We start from the raw sequence: 23,542 nt of genomic DNA on the forward strand, positions 1-23,542 counted from the left end.
AGTCTCCGTACTCCATAGTTGTCATGGAAACCCGTTCGGCAGGGCTGGCTTTTCAAGCCTCTATTCGGGTTTTACAGGTTGAGATTATACTCTATTATTAGAGATGTGTTTTCTTGTCAATATAAAAGACAGTGTTACATAAAAATTAGGTGAATAAACATTGAGAACTCATCAATTATCAGATTCCCTTTACTTTAAACAGAGATAGACAGAGATTTCTTCCTCCTGTATGTAACATTATAAATCCACATGGAATTAGATATTTTAACTACCATTATGATTAAATAAGACTAGATGCATGAATGAATTCAAATCACCCAGTCTCTAATCTACATACAATTATCCATAGATGTCGCTCCAGTTTGTACAAAACAATATATATTATTATTATTCCTTAATTATTTTCATTTTAATTTATTCATTTATATAGAAATCTGTGCATCCGCACGCATCCTCTGAGAGAGGTCTCCATTGTTTCAAGTTGATCTACCAAATACCCAAAAGGGGAAATGTATAATATTAATAATAATCATATGACACTCCTAATATTAGTAATGTTATCATGAAAAACATATATGTAAATGGTGGCACTAAAATCAAAATACATATGTCACAATATTGGAAAAATTCCATGACCCCTAGATGACAGAGTTTAATTCAATGGCTTCGTTTAGTCCATCTGGATGTAGCGAATTATATTTAAGCATCCAGAAGACTTCCCTACGGCATAGTTGATTGAACCTATCACCTCCTCTATCTGTTGGTGTAATGTGTTCAAGGCAAATGATGGAAAGACAGGCTGGATTACTTTCATGTTTCTCTAAATAATGTCGTGAAACACTATGTGCCTCCAGTTTACGTATTATGTTTCGGCGATGTTCCATGAAACGCGTATGTATCGCTCTCGTGGTCCTGCCTACATAATTCAGGCCACACCCACATGTTAACACATATATCACGAATTTGGAATCACAATTCATGAAAGATTTAAGGGTATATTTCTCAGAAGAGCCTGGAGTAGAAATATGTGTGATCTTACGTTCCATATGGTGACACATAGTGCATCTACTTTTCCCACATCTATAAAATCCTACTGGTTTGGTGGTTAGCCAATTAGAACCATCTCCTTTTCCTTTCATTAATACAGGTCTAAAATGACTAGGTGCCAGAATGGTCTTAAGGGCCCTATTCTTCTTGTATACAATCTGTGGTTTATTAGGTAGTAGACTTCCCAAGACATTATCTTGTTTTAGTATCTTATAGTTCCTACTGACGATAGTTTTAATTTAATTGGCGCATCTGTTATATTTACAGATAAACGCCACCTCTCTTTCTTTTATATCATGTTGGACATTTTTATTTTTAGACGGAATAAGTAAGTCTCGTCTGTCCATATCTAAGACCTCCCTTAGAGCCTTATCAAGAATGTATTGTGGATATTCCCTGTTTTTAAAGGAATCTATAAGTTGGTTGGCCTGTGTTTTAAAGATGTCTATATTCGAACAATTGCATCTAAGCCGCATTAGTTGTCCTTTGGGGATATTGTTCTTCCATGGGGCATAATGGGCACTTCTATAATGTAAATACAAGTTAGTATTAACTGATTTAATAAAATTCAATGTGATAATTGTATTTTCTTTAATTTCAAGGGTCACATCCAGGAAGTCAACACGGTCCCTATTATAGGTGAAGGTGAAATTGAGATTGTGCACATTGGATTGAAGCTGAGTAACAAAGGAAGTAGCTGAGAGAAGGTCCCCATCCCAAATAATAAATAGATCATCTATGTACCGCCCATAGAAAACCAGGCTCGCCTCCCAGTCAGCGCACCACACACGGGCGTCATCAAAGTCCCCCATGTAGAGGTTCGCATAACTGGGGGCGAACATGGTTCCCATGGCGGTACCTGTGAGTTGTAAATAATACTTGTGATTAAACATAAAATAATTATGTGTAAGAATGAAGGAAATACATTGTATGAGGAAAGATTGATGCTGTTCTTCAAGAACCTGCGTCCTGTGTAACAAATCTGCAATAACTTTGATACCAGTGGTATGAGGTATATTTGTATAAAGTGCCTGGACGTCCAGTGTCAGGAAAGTATAGGTCTCCATCCACTGGATGTGCTGAATTTTATTCAGAAAATCTTTAGTGTCTCTTAAATGAGATTTTAATAATGGTACATGTGGTTGAAGAAAAGCATCAATATAAAATGAAAGATTTGATGTAAGTGAATTGATGCCAGAAATAATTGGGCGTCCCGGTGGTGCAGTGAGGGACTTGTGAATTTTGGGAAGAAAGTAAAATGTGGGGGTAGTGGGGAATTGTGGTAATAGGAACCGTGATTCGTCCCTGGATATGACTCCCTTAGTCAAACCTAACTCCAATAATATTTTGAGTTCCTGGATGAATCTGGAAGTAGGGTCCTGAGTAAGGACACTATAAAATTTAGTGTTCTCTAGTTGGTTAAGGGCCTCATTCAGGTAGTATGACCTATTCATCACCACCAAACCTCCGCCCTTGTCGGCTTCCTTGATGATTATGGAGGTATCTTGTGTAAGTTCTTTAATGGCTCTTCTTTCTAATCTGGTAAGGTTTGAAGTATATTTAGAATTGTCGTTATTCTGTCCTACCAGTTTTTTAAAATCATCCAATGTTACCTTATAAAAAGATTCTATACAACTACTTTTGAATGAGATAGGAAAAAATTCCGACTTACATTTGAATTTGGGCCCTTCTCTCTGTATATCATATATCCTTTCTTTCATCCTGGGTATGTCTTCCTGTGTATGATTCTCATCCCAAAGTTCTTCAAGTGCCGCCAACATAAGGTGGTCTGAACTATCCAATACTATGGGTAGAGAATCATCATTTTTTGCCAAGAGATTTTTCTTTGCGAAATACCTCTTCCTGCAAAGGGTGCGAATGAACCTATTTAGTTCAACATACAATTCAAAAATATTGGGGCCACTAGATGGAGAAAATTTTAGGCCTTTTTCTAATAATGAAAGTTCCGACTTGGACAATACTCTGTCCGACAGATTAAAGACACTTGATTTGGATGTAGAGGGGTCGACATTCATATCCTTCTTGGATTTTTGTGTCCTGTTTCCTCCTCCTCTACATCCTCTAAACTTTGATCTCTGCCTCTTTTTGGGGTAATTTTCTGTTCGGTGTCTAATGTCCACCTTGAATTGGTTTTCGGACGTGCCCCTAAAAAATTGGCCTTCTGTTCAAAAGGTTCATTATCTCTAGAAGTGTATTTACCAAAACTTTTATTATAGTTTTGTCTATTCCTATTTGGTCTGTAGGAGTTGAATCGATTTGGGGAATCTGTGTCACTATCTCTATAATCTGTCAGGGGTTGAAATCTATTAGGATGTGTAAAGTCTCTATGACCTGGAGATTGATATTCTCGTTTCTGTGTCATATGTGTACCAGGATCTTGGTATCTAGTCTCTTTGGGATGGATATTTTTATCCATATGACTTTGTTTGTGTTTGAATGTACGGACAGTGTTATTCTCATAATCAGCTAAATCACGTTTGAATTTCTTTTGTTTCATTTCCATCAGGCCCTGTTCAAACTTAATGACCTTTTCATTGATAATTCTGTCTTTCCTTTCAAACACTTCATCATCTCTAAATTTTTCCATTGTCTTTTTTAGTTCCTCGATCTCTTTTTCAATCGAGGAAACCTTACTATTTCTGTATCTGATAATCAATTTAATCAATTCTAAAGAACAGTTGTCTAGTAATTGATCCCATTCTTTTTGATAATTAGCATCATCCTGAAATATTGACGGTTTAAAGAACCGAAGGCCCCTAGGAATCATCTTCTTAGTTACATATTGCTGTAAATTAACACTGTCCAGCCAATTTCTGGATTCCGCTTTTAATAGACTATCTAATTTATAGAAGTCTCTCGTTATATCAGGTTTATCAGATACAGATTTTTTAACATTAAAATCACTCAAATTGGACCAATAGGACTGCCTTCTATCATTACGTTCCTTAGCATTGGAAAAACAGCTCATGGTTCGCAGCACTTGCTGACTAAAAACTTCAAAGTGCAAATAATAAATAAGCAGGTGCGCGATCAACAGCAGCAGGTAGGAGAAAAGTCAATTCCTCAAAACTAAACAGTAGAAAGAAAATGTATACCAGCGCTGGCTGAACAAAATAATAATGTATTAAATAAAGTAATAAAGATGGTTTGCTCTATGTAAAAAAGTAACAATTTATTAACATATCACATGTAAACAAATCTAAAAAGAAGGAATTCCTGTTGCCACAAGGTGGCGATAAAACTAAATGATGTCTTATCTGGATAAAATTTCATGGATTTCACATTCTCCTATATTGAAATTGTCCATTCCTAAAGGCTAGGACACCCTCTCATTGTGCATTCACTGTAATAGGTAAATATTTACCAAATCCCCACGTTGGTAAGCATCAGCATTGGAACAAGTCCATTTGTAGCTGTAGGGGTGGATTAGACCGGTTTGATGAATGGGTCCAGTGATGGGAGAGAAGTCCAAAATGTACCAAAGGATGACAAAGGCTTTGCGGGCCGGTTTGGAGAGTGAAGTCCAGATGAGTGGAGTAAGCTCAACGCGTTTCACTGGTATAATCCAGCTTCCTCAGGAGCATAAGTTCCATAAGCATGGGGTACTCTATTTATACCCTTCCTGATAAATTGATAAGCACCACCTGTTTGGGTCATTGCTAATACATAAGGGCAAACCATCCAAAATAACAATATAAAAAGCTAACAATGCACAAGGAGAGGGTGTCCTAGCCTTTAGGAATGGACAATTTCAATATAGGAGAATGTGAAATCCATGAAATTTTATCCAGATAAGACATCATTTAGTTTTATCGCCACCTTGTGGCAACAGGAATTCCTTCTTTTTAGATTTGTTTACATGTGATATGTTAATAAATTGTTACTTTTTTACATAGAGCAAACCATCTTTATTACTTTATTTAATACATTATTATTTTGTTCAGCCAGCGCTGGTATACATTTTCTTTCTACTGTTTAGTTTTGAGGAATTGACCTTCTTCCTACCTGCTGCTGTTGGTCGCGCACCTGCTTATTTATTATTTGCACTTTGAAGTTTTTAGTCAGCAAGTGCTGCGAACCATGAGCTGTTTTTCCAATGCTAAGGAACGTAATGATAGAAGGCAGTCCTATTGGTCCAATTTGAGTGATTTTAATGTTAAAAAATCTGTATCTGATAAACCTGATATAACGAGAGACTTCTATAAATTAGAAAGTCTATTAAAAGCGGAATCCAGAAATTGGCTGGACAGTGTTAATTTACAGCAATATGTAACTAAGAAGATGATCCCTAGGGGCCTTCGGCTCTTTAAACCGTCAATATTTCAGGATGACGCTAATTATCAAAAAGAATGGGATCAATTACTAGACAATTGTTCTTTAGAATTGATTAAATTGATTATCAGATACAGAAATAGTAAGGTTTCCTCGATTGAAAAAGAGATCGAGGAACTAAAAAAGACAATGGAAAAATTTTAGAGATGATGAAGTGTTTGAAAGGAAAGACAGAATTATCAATGAAAAGGTCATTAAGTTTGAACAGGGCCTGATGGAAATGAAACAAAAGAAATTCAAACGTGATTTAGCTGATTATGAGAATAACACTGTCCGTACATTCAAACACAAACAAAGTCATATGGATAAAAATATCCATCCCAAAGAGACTAGATACCAAGATCCTGGTATACATATGACACAGAAATGAGAATATCAATCTCCAGGTCATAGAGACTTTACACATCCTAGTAGAATTCAACCCCTGACAGATTATAGAGATAGTGACACAGATTCCCCAAATCGATTCAACTCCTACAGACCAAATAGGAATAGACAAAACTATAATAAAAGTTTTGGTAAATACACTTCTAGAGATAATGAACCTTTTGAACAGAAGGCCAATTTTTTAGGGGCACGTCCGAAAACCAATTCAAGGTGGACATTAGACACCGAACAGAAAATTACCCCAAAAAGAGGCAAAGATCAAAGTTTAGAGGATGTAGAGGAGGAGGACACAGGACACAAAAATCCAAGAAGGATATGAATGTCGACCCCTCTACATCCAAATCAAGTGTCTTTAATCTGTCGGACAGAGTATTGTCCAAGTCGGAACTTTCATTATTAGAAAAAGGCCTAAAATTTTCTCCATCTAGTGGCCCCAATATTTTTGAATTGTATGTTGAACTAAATAGGTTCATTCGCACCCTTTGCTGGAAGAGGTATTTCGCAAAGAAAAATCTCTTGGCAAAAAATGATGATTCTCTACCCATAGTATTGGATAGTTCAGACCACCTTATGTTGGCGGCACTTGAAGAACTTTGGGATGAGAATCATACACAGGAAGACATACCCAGGATGAAAGAAAGGATATATTATATACAGAGAGAAGGGCCCAAATTCAAATGTAAGTTGGAATTTTTTCCTATCTCATTCAAAAGTAGTTGTATAGAATCTTTTTATAAGGTAACATTGGATGATTTAAAAAAACTGGTAGAACAGAATAACGACAATTCTAAATATACTTCAAACCTTACCAGATTAGAAAGAAGAGCCATTAAAGAACTTACACAAGATACCTCCATAATCATCAAGGAAGCCGACAAGGGCGGAGGTTTGGTGGTGATGAATAGTAGAGATGAGCGCCTGAAATTTTTCGGGTTTTGTGTTTTGGTTTTGGGTTCGGTTCCGCGGCCGTGTTTTGGGTTCGAACGCGTTTTGGCAAAACCTCACCGAATTATTTTTGTCGGATTCGGGTGTGTTTTGGATTCGGGTGTTTTTTTCCAAAAACACTAAAAAACAGCTTAAATCATAGAATTTGGGGGTCATTTTGATCCCAAAGTATTATTAACCTCAAAAACCATAATTTACACTCATTTTCAGTCTATTCTGAATACCTCACACCTCACAATATTATTTTTAGTCCTAAAATTTGCACCGAGGTCGCTGTGTGAGTAAGATAAGCGACCCTAGTGGCCGACACAAACACCGGGCCCATCTAGGAGTGGCACTGCAGTGTCACGCAGGATGTCCCTTCCAAAAAACCCTCCCCAAACAGCACATGACGCAAAGAAAAAAAGAGGCGCAATGAGGTAGCTGTGTGAGTAAGATTAGCGACCCTAGTGGCCGACACAAACACCGGGCCCATCTAGGAGTGGCACTGCAGTGTCACGCAGGATGGCCCTTCCAAAAAACCCTCCCCAAACAGCACATGACGCAAAGAAAAAAAGAGGCGCAATGAGGTAGCTGACTGTGTGAGTAAGATTAGCGACCCTAGTGGCCGACACAAACACCGGGCCCATCTAGGAGTGGCACTGCAGTGTCACGCAGGATGGCCCTTCCAAAAAACCCTCCCCAAACAGCACATGACGCAAAGAAAAAAAGAGGCGCAATGAGGTAGCTGACTGTGTGAGTAAGATTAGCGACCCTAGTGGCCGACACAAACACCGGGCCCATCTAGGAGTGGCACTGCAGTGTCACGCAGGATGTCCCTTCCAAAAAAACCCTCCCCAATCATGTATAAAGAAAGAAAAAAAACCACGGTTAGGTGGTATATACAATTATGGACGGGCTGCCGAGTGCCGACACAGAGGTAGCCACAGCCGTGATCTACCGCACTGTACTGTGTCTGCTGCTAATATATAGACTGGTTGATAAAGAGATAGTATACTCGTAACTAGTATGTATGTATAAAGAAAGAAAAAAAAAAACCACGGTTAGGTCACTGGTATATACAATTATGGACGGGCTGCCGAGTGCCGACACAGAGGTAGCCACAGCCGTGAACTACCGCACTGTACTGTGTCTGCTGCTAATATATAGACTGGTTGATAAAGAGATAGTATACTCGTAACTAGTATGTATGTATAAAGAAAGAAAAAAAAACCACGGTTAGGTCACTGGTATATACAATTATGGACGGGCTGCGGAGTGCCGACACAGAGGTAGCCACAGCCGTGAACTACCGCACTGTACTGTGTCTGCTGCTAATATATAGACTGGTTGATAAAGAGATAGTATACTCGTAACTAGTATGTATGTATAAAGAAAGAAAAAAAAACCACGGTTAGGTCACTGGTATATACAATTATGGACGGGCTGCCGAGTGCCGACACAGAGGTAGCCACAGCCGTGAACTACCGCACTGTACTGTGTCTGCTGCTAATATATAGACTGGTTGATAAAGAGATAGTATACTCGTAACTAGTATGTATGTATAAAGAAAGAAAAAAAAACCACGGTTAGGTCACTGGTATATACAATTATGGACGGGCTGCCGAGTGCCGACACAGAGGTAGCCACAGCCGTGAACTACCGCACTGTACTGTGTCTGCTGCTAATATATAGACTGGTTGATAAAGAGATAGTATACTCGTAACTAGTATGTATGTATAAAGAAAGAAAAAAAAACCACGGTTAGGTCACTGGTATATACAATTATGGACGGGCTGCCGAGTGCCGACACAGAGGTAGCCACAGCCGTGAACTACCGCACTGTACTGTGTCTGCTGCTAATATATAGACTGGTTGATAAAGAGATAGTATACTCGTAACTAGTATGTATGTATAAAGAAAGAAAAAAAAACCACGGTTAGGTCACTGGTATATACAATTATGGACGGGCTGCGGAGTGCCGACACAGAGGTAGCCACAGCCGTGAACTACCGCACTGTACTGTGTCTGCTGCTAATATATAGACTGGTTGATAAAGAGATAGTATACTCGTAACTAGTATGTATGTATAAAGAAAGAAAAAAAAACCACGGTTAGGTCACTGGTATATACAATTATGGACGGGCTGCCGAGTGCCGACACAGAGGTAGCCACAGCCGTGAACTACCGCACTGTACTGTGTCTGCTGCTAATATATAGACTGGTTGATAAAGAGATAGTATACTCGTAACTAGTATGTATGTATAAAGAAAGAAAAAAAAACCACGGTTAGGTCACTGGTATATACAATTATGGACAGGCTGCGGAGTGCCGACACAGAGGTAGCCACAGCCGTGAACTACCGCACTGTACTGTGTCTGCTGCTAATATATAGACTGGTTGATAAAGAGATAGTATACTCGTAACTAGTATGTATGTATAAAGAAAGAAAAAAAAACCACGGTTAGGTCACTGGTATATACAATTATGGACGGGCTGCCGAGTGCCGACACAGAGGTAGCCACAGCCGTGAACTACCGCACTGTACTGTGTCTGCTGCTAATATATAGACTGGTTGATAAAGAGATAGTATACTCGTAACTAGTATGTATGTATAAAGAAAGAAAAAAAAACCACGGTTAGGTCACTGGTATATACAATTATGGACGGGCTGCCGAGTGCCGACACAGAGGTAGCCACAGCCGTGAACTACCGCACTGTACACTGGTTGATAAAGAGATAGTAGTATACTCGTAACAACTAGTATGACGACGGTATAAAGAATGAAAAAAAAACCACGGTTAGGTGGTATATAATACAATTATGGTTGGACGGACTGCCTGCCGAGTGCCGACACAGAGGTAGCCACAGCCGTGAACTACCGCACTGTACACTGGTTGATAAAGAGATAGTAGTATACTCGTAACAACTAGTATGACGACGGTATAAAGAATGAAAAAAAAACCACGGTTAGGTGGTATATAATACAATTATGGTTGGACGGACTGCCTGCCGAGTGCCGACACAGAGGTAGCCACAGCCGTGAACTACCGCACTGTACACTGGTTGATAAAGAGATAGTAGTATACTCGTAACAACTAGTATGACGACGGTATAAAGAACGAAAAAAAAAACCACGGTTAGGTGGTATATATTATAATACAATTATGGATGGACGGACTGCCTGCCGAGTTCCGACACAGAGGTAGCCACAGCCGTGAACTACCGCACTGTACACTGGTTGATAAAGAGATAGTAGTATACTCGTAACAACTAGTATGACGACGGTATAAAGAACGAAAAAAAAACCACGGTTAGGTGGTATATATTATAATACAATTATGGATGGACGGACTGCCTGCCGAGTTCCGACACAGAGGTAGCCACAGCCGTGAACTACCGCACTGTACACTGGTTGATAAAGAGATAGTAGTATACTCGTAACAACTAGTATGACGACGGTATAAAGAACGAAAAAAAAAACCACGGTTAGGTGGTATATATTATAATACAATTATGGATGGACGGACTGCCTGCCGAGTTCCGACACAGAGGTAGCCACAGCCGTGAACTACCGCACTGTACACTGGTTGATAAAGAGATAGTAGTATACTCGTAACAACTAGTATGACTATGACGACGGTATAAAGAAAGAAAAAAAAAACCACGGTTAGGTGGTATATAATACAATTATGGATGGACGGACTGCCTGCCGAGTGCCGACACAGAGGTAGCCACAGCCGTGAACTACCGCACTGTACTGTGTCTGCTGCTAATATAGACTGGTTGATAAAGAGATAGTATACAATACTACTAATATACTGGTGGTCAGGCACTGGTCACCACTAGTCACACTGGCAGTGGCACTCCTGCAGCAAAAGTGTGCACTGTTTAATTTTAATATAATATTATTTATCATGTACTCCTGGCTCCTGCTATAACAACCTGCAGTGCTCCCCAGTCTCCCCCACAATTATAAGCTTTATATACAATACATTGATGTGCAGCACACTGGGCTGAGCAGTGCACACAGACTGAGTCACTGTGTGACTGTGTATCGTTTTTTTCAGGCAGAGAACGGATATATTAAATAAAACAAACAACTGCACTGTCTCTGGTGGTCACTGGTCACTGTGGTCGTCAGTCACTAAACTCTGTCTGCACTCTGCACTCTCTTCTAATCTACAGTATCACAGCAATCTCTCTCTCTCTCTCTCTTCTAAATCTAATCTAAATGGAGAGGACGCCAGCCACGTCCTCTCCCTATCAATCTCAATGCACGTGTGAAAATGGCGGCGACGCGCGGCTCCTTATATAGAATCCGAGTCTCGCGAGAATCCGACAGCGTCATGATGACGTTCGGGCGCGCTCGGGTTAACCGAGCAAGGCGGGAAGATCCGAGTCGCTCGGACCCGTGAAAAAAAAAGTGAAGTTCGTGCGGGTTCGGATTCAAAGAAACCGAACCCGCTCATCTCTAATGAATAGGTCATACTACCTGAATGAGGCCCTTAACCAACTAGAGAACACTAAATTTTATAGTGTCCTTACTCAGGACCCTACTTCCAGATTCATCCAGGAACTCAAAATATTATTGGAGTCAGGTTTGACTAAGGGGGTCATATCCAGGGACGAATCACGGTTCCTATTACCACAATTCCCCACTACCCCCACATTTTACTTTCTTCCCAAAATTCACAAGTCCCTCACTGCACCACCGGGACGCCCAATTATTTCTGGCATCAATTCACTTACATCAAATCTTTCATTTTATATTGATGCTTCTCTTCAACCACATGTACCGTTATTAAAATCTCATTTAAGAGACACTAAAGATTTTCTGAATAAAATTCAGCACATCCAGTGGAAGGAGACCTATGCTTTCCTGACACTGGACGTCCAGGCACTTTATACAAATATACCTCATACCACTGGTATCAAAGTTATTGCAGATTTGTTACACAGGACGCAGGTTCTTGAAGAACAGCATCAATCTTTCCTCATACAATGTATTTCCTTCATTCTTACACATAATTATTTTATGTTTAATCACAAGTATTATTTACAACTCACAGGTACCGCCATGGGACCAGGTTCGCCCCCAGTTATGCGAACCTCTACATGGGGGACTTTGATGACGCCCGTGTGTGGTGCGCTGACTGGGAGGCGAGCCTGGTTTTCTATGGGCGGTACATAGATGATCTATTTATTATTTGGGATAGGGACCTTCTCTCAGCTACTTCCTTTGTTACTCACCTTCAATCCAATGTGCACAAATCTCAATTTCACCTTCACCTATAATAGGGACCGTGTTGACTTCCTTGATGTGACCCTTGAAATTAAAGAAAATACAATTATCACATCGAATTTTATTAAATCAGTTAATACTAACTCGTATTTACATTATAGAAGTGCCCATTATACCCCATGGAAGAACAATATCCCCAAAGGACAACTAATGCGGCTTAGACGCAATTGTTCGAATATAGACATCTTTAAAACACAAGCCAACCAACTTATAGATTCCTTTAAAAACAGGGAATATCCACAATACATTCTTGATAAGGCTCTAAGGGAGGTCCTAGATATGGACAGACGAGACTTACTTATTCCGTCTAAAAATAAAAATGTCCAACATGATATAAAAGAAAGAGAGGTGGCGTTTATCTGTAAATATAACAGATGCGCCAATGAAATTAAAACTATCGTCAGTAGGAACTATAAGATACTAAAACAAGATAATGTCTTGGGAAGTCTACTACCTAATAAACCACAGATTATATACAAGAAGAATAGGGCCCTTAAGACCATTCTAGCACCTAGTCATTTTAGACCTGTATTAATGAAAGGAAAAGGAGATGGTTCTAATTGGCTAACCACCAAACCAGTAGGATTTTATAGATGTGGGAAAAGTAGATGCACTATGTGTCACCATATGGAACGTAAGATCACACATATTTCTACTCCAGGCTCTTCTGAGAAATATACCCTTAAATCTTTCATGAATTGTGATTCCAAATTCGTGATATATGTGTTAACATGTGGGTGTGGCCTGAATTATGTAGGCAGGACCACGAGAGCGATACATACGCGTTTCATGGAACATCGCCGAAACATAATACGTAAACTGGAGGCACATAGTGTTTCACGACATTATTTAGAGAAACATGAAAGTAATCCAGCCTGTCTTTCCATCATTTGCCTTGAACACATTACACCAACAGATAGAGGAGGTGATAGGTTCAATCAACTATGCCGTAGGGAAGTCTTCTGGATGCTTAAATATAATTCGCTACATCCAGATGGACTAAACGAAGCCATTGAATTAAACTCTGTCATCTAGGGGTTATGGAATTTTTCCAATATTGTGACATATGTATTTTGATTTTAGTGCCACCATTTACATATATGTTTTTCATGATAACATTACTAATATTAGGAGTGTCATATGATTATTATTATTAATATTATACATTTCCCCTTTTGGGTATTTGGTAGATCAACTTGAAACAATGGAGACCTCTCTCAGAGGATGCGTGCGGATGCACAGATTTCTATATAAATGAATAAATTAAAATGAAAATAATTAAGGAATAATAATAATATATATTGTTTTGTACAAACTGGAGCGACATCTATGGATAATTGTATGTAGATTAGAGACTGGGTGATTTGAATTCATTCATGCATCTAGTCTTATTTAATCATAATGGTAGTTAAAATATCTAATTCCATGTGGATTTATAATGTTACATACAGGAGGAAGAAATCTATGTCTATCTCTGTTTAAAGTAAAGGGAATCTGATAATTGTTGAGTTCTCAATGTTTATTCACCTAATTTTTATGTAACACTGTCTTTTATATTGACAAGAAAACACATCTCTAATAATAGAGTATAATCTCAACCTGTAAAACCCGAATAGAGGCTTGAAAAGCCAGCCCTGCCGAACGGGTTTCCATGACAACTATGGAGTACGGAGACTGCTATGAGGGAAGCCCGGGGCGGGTCTAGTATTCTACTGGGAGACCCTTTAGACTTCCGGGTCCTCGCTTTGAAGGGTAGCTCACAGTGCGGGGAACGCGCTCACGTGACGAACTGGGTGACGACGCACGTCACGTCACGTGGGCGCTCTGTCAGGTGGTGTAGGCCGACCTATGGGACGGAAGATTGCCGAGGTCCTTTTAGGAGTAAGATTGTACCTCGGAGGAAGGGTTTTAGGAACACGGTCATGTGTTGGAGACCACGTGACCATTGAGATACATCTACTGACCAATGGGACTGCCTTTTTTGCCGATCACTTGACGAGGCTGGTCACATGATCGGCACTATCTTATATTTCCTTCTGTATAAATAAGGTAATAATACTCGTTTTTAAATAGAATATATTTTATAAATAGACACTAAGATTGTGCTTTATATTGTTAGCTTTTTATATTGTTATTTTGGATGGTTTGCCCTTATGTATTAGCAATGACCCAAACAGGTGGTGCTTATCAATTTATCAGGAAGGGTATAAATAGAGTACCCCATGCTTATGGAACTTATGCTCCTGAGGAAGCTGGATTATACCAGTGAAACGCGTTGAGCTTACTCCACTCATCTGGACTTCACTCTCCAAACCGGCCCGCAAAGCCTTTGTCATCCTTTGGCACATTTTGGACTTCTCTCCCATCACTGGACCCATTCATCAAACCGGTCTAATCCACCCCTACAGCTACAAATGGACTTGTTCCAACGCTGATGCTTACCAACTAGAGATGTGCACCGGAAATTTTTCGGGTTTTGTGTTTTGGTTTTGGGTTCGGTTCCGTGGCCGTGTTTTGGGTTCGAACGCGTTTTGGCAAAACCTCATCGAATTTTTTTTGTCGGATTCGGGTGTGTTTTGGATTCGGGTGTTTTTTTCAAAAAACCCTAAAAAACAGCTTAAATCATAGAATTTGGGGGTAATTTTGATCCCAAAGTATTATTAACCTCAATAACCATAATTTCCACTAATTTTCAGTCTATTCTGAACACCTCACACCTCACACCTCACAATATTATTTTTAGTCCTAAAATTTGCACCGAGGTCGCTGGATGACTAAGCTAAGCGACCCAAGTGGCCGACACAAACACCTGGCCCATCTAGGAGTGGCACTGCAGTGTCACGCAGGATGGCCCTTCCAAAAAACACTCCCCAAACAGCACATGACGCAAAGAAAAAAAGAGGCGCAATGAGGTAGCTGTGTGACTAAGCTCAGCGACCATAGTGGCCGACACAAACACCTGGACCATCTAGGAGTGGCACTGCAGTGTCACGCAGGATGGCCCTTCCAAAAAACACTCCCCAAACAGCACATGACGCAAATAAAAAAAAGAGGCGCAATGAGGTAGCTGTGTGAGTAAGCTAAGCGACCCTAGTGGCCGACACAAACACCTGGCCCATCTAGGAGTGGCACTGCAGTGTCAGGCCGGATGGCCCTTACAAAAAATACTCCCCAAACAGCACATGAAGCAAAGAAGAAAAAAAAGAGGCGCAATGAGGTAGCTGTGTGACTAAGATAAGTGACCCTAGTGGCCGACACAAACACCTGGCCCATCTAGGAGTGGCACTGCAGTGTCACGCAGGATGGCCCTTCCAAAAAACACTCCCCAAACAGCACATGACGCAAAGAAAAATTAAAGAAAAAAGAGGTGCAAGATGGAATTGTCCTTGGGCCCTCCCACCCACCCTTATGTTGTATAAACAGGACATGCACACTTTAACCAACCCATCATTTCAGTGACAGGGTCTGCCACACGACTGTGACTGAAATGACGGGTTGGTTTGGACCCCCACCAAAAAATAAGTAATTAATCTGTCCTTGCACAAACTGGCTCTACAGAGGCAAGATGTCCACCTCATCATCATCCTCCGATTCATCACCGTGTACATCCCCCTCCTCACAGATTATCAATTCGTCCCCACTGGAATCCACCATCACAGCTCCCTGTGTACTTTGTGGAGGCAATTGCTGCTGGTGAATGTCTCCATGGAGGAATTGATTATAATTCATTTTAATGAACATCATCTTCTCCACATTTTCTGGAAGTAACCTCGTACGCCGATTGCTGACAAGGTGAGCGGCGGCACTAAACACTCTTTCGGAGTACACACTTGTGGGAGGGCAACTTAGGTAGAATAAAGCCAGTTTGTGCAAGGGCCTCCAAATTGCCTCTTTTTCCTGCCAGTATACGTACGGACTGTCTGACGTGCCTACTTGGATGCGGTCACTCATATAATCCTCCACCATTCTTTCAATGGTGAGAGAATCATATGCAGTGACAGTAGACGACATGTCCGTAATCGTTGTCAGGTCCTTCAGTCCGGACCAGATGTCAGCATCAGCAGTCGCTCCAGACTGCCCTGCATCACCGCCAGCGGGTGGGCTCGGAATTCTGAGCCTTTTCCTCGCACCCCCAGTTGCAGGAGAATGTGAAGGAGGAGATGTTGACAGGTCGCGTTCCGCTTGACTTGACAATTTTCTCACCAGCAGTTCTTTGAACCCCTGCAGACTTGTGTCTGCCGGAAAGAGAGATACAACGTAGGTTTTAAATCTAGGATCGAGCACGGTGGCCAAAATGTAGTGCTCTGATTTCAACAGATTGACCACCCGTGAATCCTTGTTAAGCGAATTAAGGGCTCCATCCACAAGTCCCACATGCCTAGCGGAATCGCTCAGTGTTAGCTCCTCCTTCAATGTCTCCAGCTTCTTCTGCAAAAGCCTGATGAGGGGAATGACCTGACTCAGACTGGCAGTGTCTGAACTGACTTCACGTGTGGCAAGTTCAAAAGGTTGCAGAACCTTGCACAACGTTGAAATCATTCTACACTGCGCTTGAGACAGGTGCATTCCACCTCCTATATCGTGGTCAGTTGTATAGGCTTGAATGGCCTTTTGCTGCTCCTCCAACCTCTGAAGCATATAGAGGGTTGAATTCCACCTCGTTACCACTTCTTGCTTCAGATGATGGCAGGGCAGGTTCAGGCATTTTTGGTGTTGCTCCAGTCTTCTGTACGTGGTGCCTGTACACCGAAAGTGTCCCGCAATTCTTCTGGCCACCGACAGCATCTCTTGCACGCCCCTGTCGTTTTTTAAATAATTCTGCACCACCAAATTCAAGGTATGTGCAAAACATGGGACGTGCTGGAATTTGCCCATATTTAATGCACACACAATATTGCTGGTGTTGTCCGATGCCACAAATCCACAGGAGAGTCCAATTGGGGTAAGCCATTCTGCGATGATCTTCCTCAGTGTCCGTAAGAGGTTTTTAGCTGTGTGCGTATTCTGGAAAGCGGTGATACAAAGCGTAGCCTGCCTAGGAAAGAGTTGGCGTTTGCGAGATGCTGCTACTGGTGCCGCTGCTGCTGTTCTTGCGGCGGGAGTCAATACATCTACCCAGTGGGCTGTCACAGTCATATAGTCCTGAGTCTGCCCTGCTCCACTTGTCCACATGTCCGTGGTTAAGTGGACATTGGGTACAACTGCATTTTTTAGGACACTGGTGAGTCTTTTTCTGAGGTCTGTGTACATTTTCGGTATCGCCTGCCTAGAGAAATGGAACCTAGATGGTATTTGGTACCGGGGACACAGTACCTCAATCAAGTCTATAGTTGGCTCTGCAGTAATGATGGATACCGGAACCACGTTTCTCACCGCCCAGGATGCCAAGGCCTCAGTTATCCGCTTTGCAGCAGGATGACTGCTGTGATATTTCATCTTCCTCGCAAAGGACTGTTGGACAGTCAATTGCTTGGTGGAAGTAGTAAAAGTGGTCTTACGACTTCCCCTCTGGGATGACCATCGACTCCCAGCAGCAACAACAGCAGCGCCAGCAGCAGTAGGCATTACACGCAAGGATGCATCGGAGGAATCCCAGGCAGGAGAGGACTCGTCAGAATTGCCAGTGACATGGCCTGCAGGACTATTGGCATTCCTGGGGAAGGAGGAAATTGACACTGAGGGAGTTGGTGGGGCGGTTTGCGTGAGCTTGGTTACAAGAGGAAGGGATTTACTGGTCAGTGGACTGCTTCCGCTGTCGCCCAAAGTTTTTGAACTTGTCACTGACTTATGATGAATGCGCTGCAGGTGACGTATAAGGGAGGATGTTCCGAGGTGGTTAACATCCTTACCCCTACTTATTACAGCTTGACAAAGGCAACACATGGCTTGACACCTGTTGTCCGCATTTCTGTTGAAATACTTCCACACCGAAGAGCTGATTTTTTTGGTATTTTCACCAGGCATGTCAATGGCCATATTCCTCCCACGGACAACAGGTGTCTCCCCGGGTGCCTGACTTAAACAAACCACCTCACCATCAGAATCCTCCTTGTCAATTTTCTCCCCAGCGCCAGCAACACCCATATCCTCCGTATCCTGGTGTACTTCAACACTGACATCTTCAATCTGACTATCAGGAACTGGACAGCGGGTGCTCCTTCCAGCACTTGCAGGGGGCGTGCAAATGGTGGAAGGCGCATGCTCTTCACGTCCAGTGTTGGGAAGGTCAGGCATCGCAACCGACACAATTGGACTCTCCTTGTGGATTTGTGATTTCGAAGAACGCACAGTTCTTTGCTGTGCTTTTGCCAGCTTAAGTCTTTTCATTTTTCTAGCGAGAGGCTGAGTGCTTCCATCCTCATGTGAAGCTGAACCACTAGCCATGAACTTAGGCCAGGGCCTCAGCCGTTCCTTGCCACTCCGTGTCGTAAATGGCATATTGGCAAGTTTACGCTTCTCCTCCGACGATTTTATTTTAGGTTTTTGAGTCCTTTTTTTTCTGATATTTTGTGTTTTGGATTTTACATGCTCTGTACTATGACATTGGGCATCGGCCTTGGCAGACGACGTTGATGGAATTTCATCGTCTCGGCCATGACTAGTGGCAGCAGCTTCAGCACGAGGTGGAAGTGGATCTTGATCTTTCCCTATTTTTGGAACCTCAACATTTTTGTTCTCCATATTTTAATAGGCACAACTTAAAGGCACCTCAGGTAAACAATGGAGATGGATGGATACTAGTATACTTATGGATGACGAGTGACTGACGACACAGAGGTAGCTACAGCCGTGGACTACCGTACTGCGTCTGCTAGTATAGAGATGATAATGATATAAAAAATATATATATATCACTACTGCAGGTATATATAATATAATGACGGACCTGCTGGACACTGTCAGCAGACTCCTAAACTACTAGTATGAAGAAGATAGAAAAAAAAACCCCACCACAGGTAGGTATACAATTATGGACGAGCACTGACGACACAGAGGTAGCTAAAGCCGTGGACTACCGTACTGCGTCTGCTAGTATAGAGATGATAATGATATAAAAAATATATATATATCACTACTGCAGGTATATATAATATAATGACGGACCTGCTGGACACTGTCAGCAGACTCCTAAACTACTAGTATGAAGAAGATAGAAAAAAAAACCCCACCACAGGTAGGTATACAATTATGGACGAGCACTGATGACACAGAGGTAGCTACAGCCGTGGACTACCGTACTGCGTCTGCTAGTATAGAGATGATAATGATATAAAAAATATATATATATCACTACTGCAGGTATATATAATATAATGACGGACCTGCTGGACACTGTCAGCAGACTCCTAAACTACTAGTATGAAGAAGATAGAAAAAAAAACCCCCACCACAGGTAGGTATACAATTATGGACGAGCACTGACGACACAGAGGTAGCTACAGCCGTGGACTACCGTACTGCGTCTGCTAGTATAGAGATGATAATGATATAAAAAATATATATATATCACTATTGCAGGTATATATAATATAATGACGGACCTGCTGGACACTGTCAGCAGACTCCTAAACTACTAGTATGAAGAAGATAGAAAAAAAAAACCCACCACAGGTAGGTATACAATTATGGACGAGCACTGACGACACAGAGGTAGCTACAGCCGTGGACTACCGTACTGCGTCTGCTAGTATAGAGATGATAATGATATAGAAAATATATATATATCACTACTGCAGGTATATATAATATAATGACGGACCTGCTGGACACTGTCAGCAGACTCCTAAACTACTGGTATGAAGAAGATAGAAAAAAAACCCCCACCACAGGTAGGTATACAATTATGGACGAGCACTGACGACACAGAGGTAGCCACAGCCGTGGACTACCGTACTGCGTCTGCTAATATAGAGATGATAAAGATGATAGAGATGAACAAAAAAAATATAACACTACTGCAGGTAAATATTTATATAATATAATGAATGACAGACCTGCTGGACACTGTCAGCAGAATGCGTTTATAGAATAAAAAAAAAAACACCACAGGAGTGTTTAACTTTTTCAGGCAGACAATATACTGGTGGTCACTGGTCAGTCACACTGGCAGCAAAAGTGTGCTCTGTACTCCTGCTATAACTGCACCCCAGTCTTCCCCACAATTCAGCTGTGTGAGCAGTGAGCACTCAGCACAGTCAGATATACATAGATATATCATGCAGCACACTGAGGCTGAGCACAGATATGGTATGGAGCGTTTTTTTCAGGCAGAGAACGGATTAAAAAAAACTAGCAAAACTCTGCACTGACTGTACTCCTCCTAACAGCTCTCCCCAATCCTCCCCACAATAAGCTAAGCAGCAATCAGATCAACTAACTACTAACAGTAACTATAAACGGAGAGGACGCCAGCCACGTCCTCTCCCTATCAATCTCAATGCACGTGTGAAAATGGCGGCGACGCGCGGCTCCTTATATAGAATCCGAGTCTCGCGATAGAATTCGAGCCTCGCGAGAATCCGACAGCGGGATGATGACGTTCGGGCGCGCTCGGGTTAGCCGAGCAAGGCGGAAAGATCCGAGTCTGCCTCGGACCCGTGTAAAAAGGCTGAAGTTCGGGGGTTCGGATTCCGAGGAACCGAACCCGCTCATCTCTATTACCAACGTGGGGATTTGGTAAATATTTACCTATTACAGTGAATGCACAAGGAGAGGGTGTCCTAGCCTTTAGGAATGGACAATTTCAATATAGGAGAATGTGAAATCCATTAAATTTTATCCAGATAAGACATCATTTAGTTTTATCGCCAGCTTGTGGCAACAGGAATCCTTCTTTTTAGATTTGTTTACATGTGATATGTTAATAAATTGTTACTTTTTTACATAGAGCAAACCATCTTTATTACTTTATTTAATACATTATTATTTAGTTCAGCCAGCGCTGGTATACATTTTCTTTCTACTGTTTAGTTTTGAGGAATTGACCTTCCTCCTACCTGCTGCTGTTGGTCGCGCACCTGCTTATTTATTATTTGCACTTTAAGATTAATATCAAATCCTACATTCAATAAAGGGTATACTTTCAATATGGCTGAGTTCTGATTAATAATTCTTCTTATGTCTGTAGCGTGAGTATTATACTGTGTCACAAAAACTGATGTATCCCTGATGGAGTCTTCTTTATCTCTTTCCCCTTCACTTTTACTAGCAATTCTGTTAATATTTTTTTTTTTTTTTAATTGTTGGATTAAAGATTGTATATATTTTTATATATCACTGAATTGAGTAGTAGACAGGCACCTCAATAATATAATATATTGGTTTTGTACTGTGTAAATGTTAGCAAGGACACATTATCGAGCTAATGATCTATCTATTTACTATTTGCTGTGGTTATAAAATAATGCTGATAGAATAGAATGTGATTGTATTCCAACTAAGGGAGACTAAGAGAAAATATGGATTATCCAATTGGGAGCCCCTTGAGGGGATAAAAAGAGACCATGGTAATGAGCCTATCATCCTCTGATGAAACCGCCAACTTTGTGGGCGGAGAAACACGTCAGAGGACTGATTTCCAAGTGAACCACAAGTGGAACGCAAAGTCCGGAAGCCGGAAACCCGAAACCGGAACTCGCAGCACGCGACACACACAGGCGTTTCCACTCTCCCACAGCCGCTGCGGCTGTGCACTAACCCATGGACACAGCTACGAGTCCCCCATCCCCTGCATCTGACACCAGGATCCCAGCCATTGTTGACCAGGCAGGAGGAATCACCAGGAGGACACACGGGTTTTGCACACTCCAGGAGCGCTCCTAATAATGGATGGGTGAAGTATTCAATAATACCTATAATACAAATAGCACCTTTCCTCTAAGTGGCGTGTTATTATATCATCACCTGTGATTATTCTCCGCACAATTAACAGTCAGCCTGTTTGGAGCCAACACTATACTTGCTTACATGTGTGCATGAAATTAAACCAATTCAGCTGAAGGAGAACTTTCCTGTAATTCTTTAAACTATACCGGTGCATGCAATTAAGCCTTTTTTCCTGTGATCTATTTTCTGCACAACAAACAGCCAGCCTGCTTGGAACTAAGACCAATCACCAATCTTGTCTATATGTGTGCATGAAACTTAACCATTTCAGCTGAAGGAGAACTTTTATATATTTGTTCTAATCTATATAGGTGCCTTTTTTACCTGAAGGAGCACTATACTAACCAAAGCATTAGTCTGTGTGGAGCTAACATTAATATATGTGGAGTAATTAACAAAATTAATGTTTTTTGGTCTTATGGTAATTACTCTTGTTTTACTGTGTGCATTTTTAAGATTTTAACCATATTAATTGGAAATAAATAATTAATTTCTATCAAAACAGCAGTTGGTTAGCACATTTTGTGCGCCTTCACTTATATTTTTTGGTTCAGAAATAAGATTATTGCTGATCCAAGTCACCCAAGCCACTCTCTCTTCTCCTTGTTGCCATCAAATAAACATTACAGGTGCCTCAGGTGCCATGGTAGCAGACAACAAGACAGTTTATTCTTCTGCCTGTGATTGTTATCCTAACTTTTTAGCCTGTAGTAGTTAATGTCATTTTATTGGGTTATTATTTTTTGCACTGTAATTTCACTGATACATTTTTTGTAATGCGGAAATGATATAAATAAAGAACTTGAACTAGAATGCCAACAAATCCCGGTGAGTATTCTATCTCTAGCTGTAACCCTAACCCAGGGTTGGGCTGGCCCACAGGGGTGCAGGGGAAACCACCGGTGGGCCCCACTGCCTTGGGGCCCACCTCCTCCTCTATAGATCAGGTCCCGACTGTGCACTTGAATTGTACAGTATACATATTATCTACAGTGCATTGCAGTTATTAATCTGGTACATTATCATGCATGCACTAGCAGTATTTACTATATATATTTATCATGGCGCCCATACCATGTTAGCCAACCCTCTGTGGCAGCTGGCCACACCCCTAAGCATGGGCCTTTACCTCTGCATTCCCCCGGTGGGCCCTCCATGCTCCAGTCTGACACTGCCCTAACCCACCCCTCCTACAGCCTAATCCTAACCATCCCCTGCCCCAACCTAACCCTAATCCTCAAACTAACCCTAACCCTAATACTGACTGTCGGGATCCATCAGCATTGTGAGCATCAGGGTTCCGCTGCTGGGATTGTGACACTCGGGATCCTGACTACCGGGATCTTGATTACATCCCCATGAAAACACTCTTTTCAGCTGCTCTCATTGATTCATATTCAATTTTGTCACGAGAATTTAGGAATTCCTGTTAACAGTTGCTATACCAGCGGTGGGGGCCAATGACATGGCTCATTCTACTCTAAAAAGAAGAAAAGCATATTAAATCATTTTGGGTATTACTGCCCATTTCATTAGTAAACTGTAAGGTTGCTATTTTGCAACAATAGGTTTTTACAGTAGACGTTGAAAGAAAACCTTGCTGAATAAGCATTTAGAATCCATCTCTTTTATTGCTGTTTA

The 23,542-nt window shown here is 41.3% G+C and overlaps 1 protein-coding gene across 1 annotated transcript in view; it reads right to left on the reverse strand.

Annotated features, from left to right (window-relative positions):
* LOC135057785 (keratin, type I cytoskeletal 17-like) overlaps positions 1-13,696 on the reverse strand; it is a 62,208-nt gene extending 48,512 nt beyond the window's left edge. The window contains exons 1-2 of the mRNA XM_063963538.1: positions 13,616-13,696; positions 11,965-12,040 (exon numbers count right to left, since the gene is read on the reverse strand). The gene's annotated coding sequence lies outside the window, so the exon portion shown is untranslated. The remainder of the gene's footprint in view (positions 1-11,964; positions 12,041-13,615) is intronic.
* Positions 13,697-23,542: the final 9,846 nt, after the last annotated feature.

Source organism: Pseudophryne corroboree, chromosome 3 (genome assembly GCF_028390025.1).
Source record: "Pseudophryne corroboree isolate aPseCor3 chromosome 3, aPseCor3.hap2, whole genome shotgun sequence".
In the NCBI taxonomy this organism is placed as follows: Eukaryota; Metazoa; Chordata; class Amphibia; order Anura; family Myobatrachidae; genus Pseudophryne; species Pseudophryne corroboree.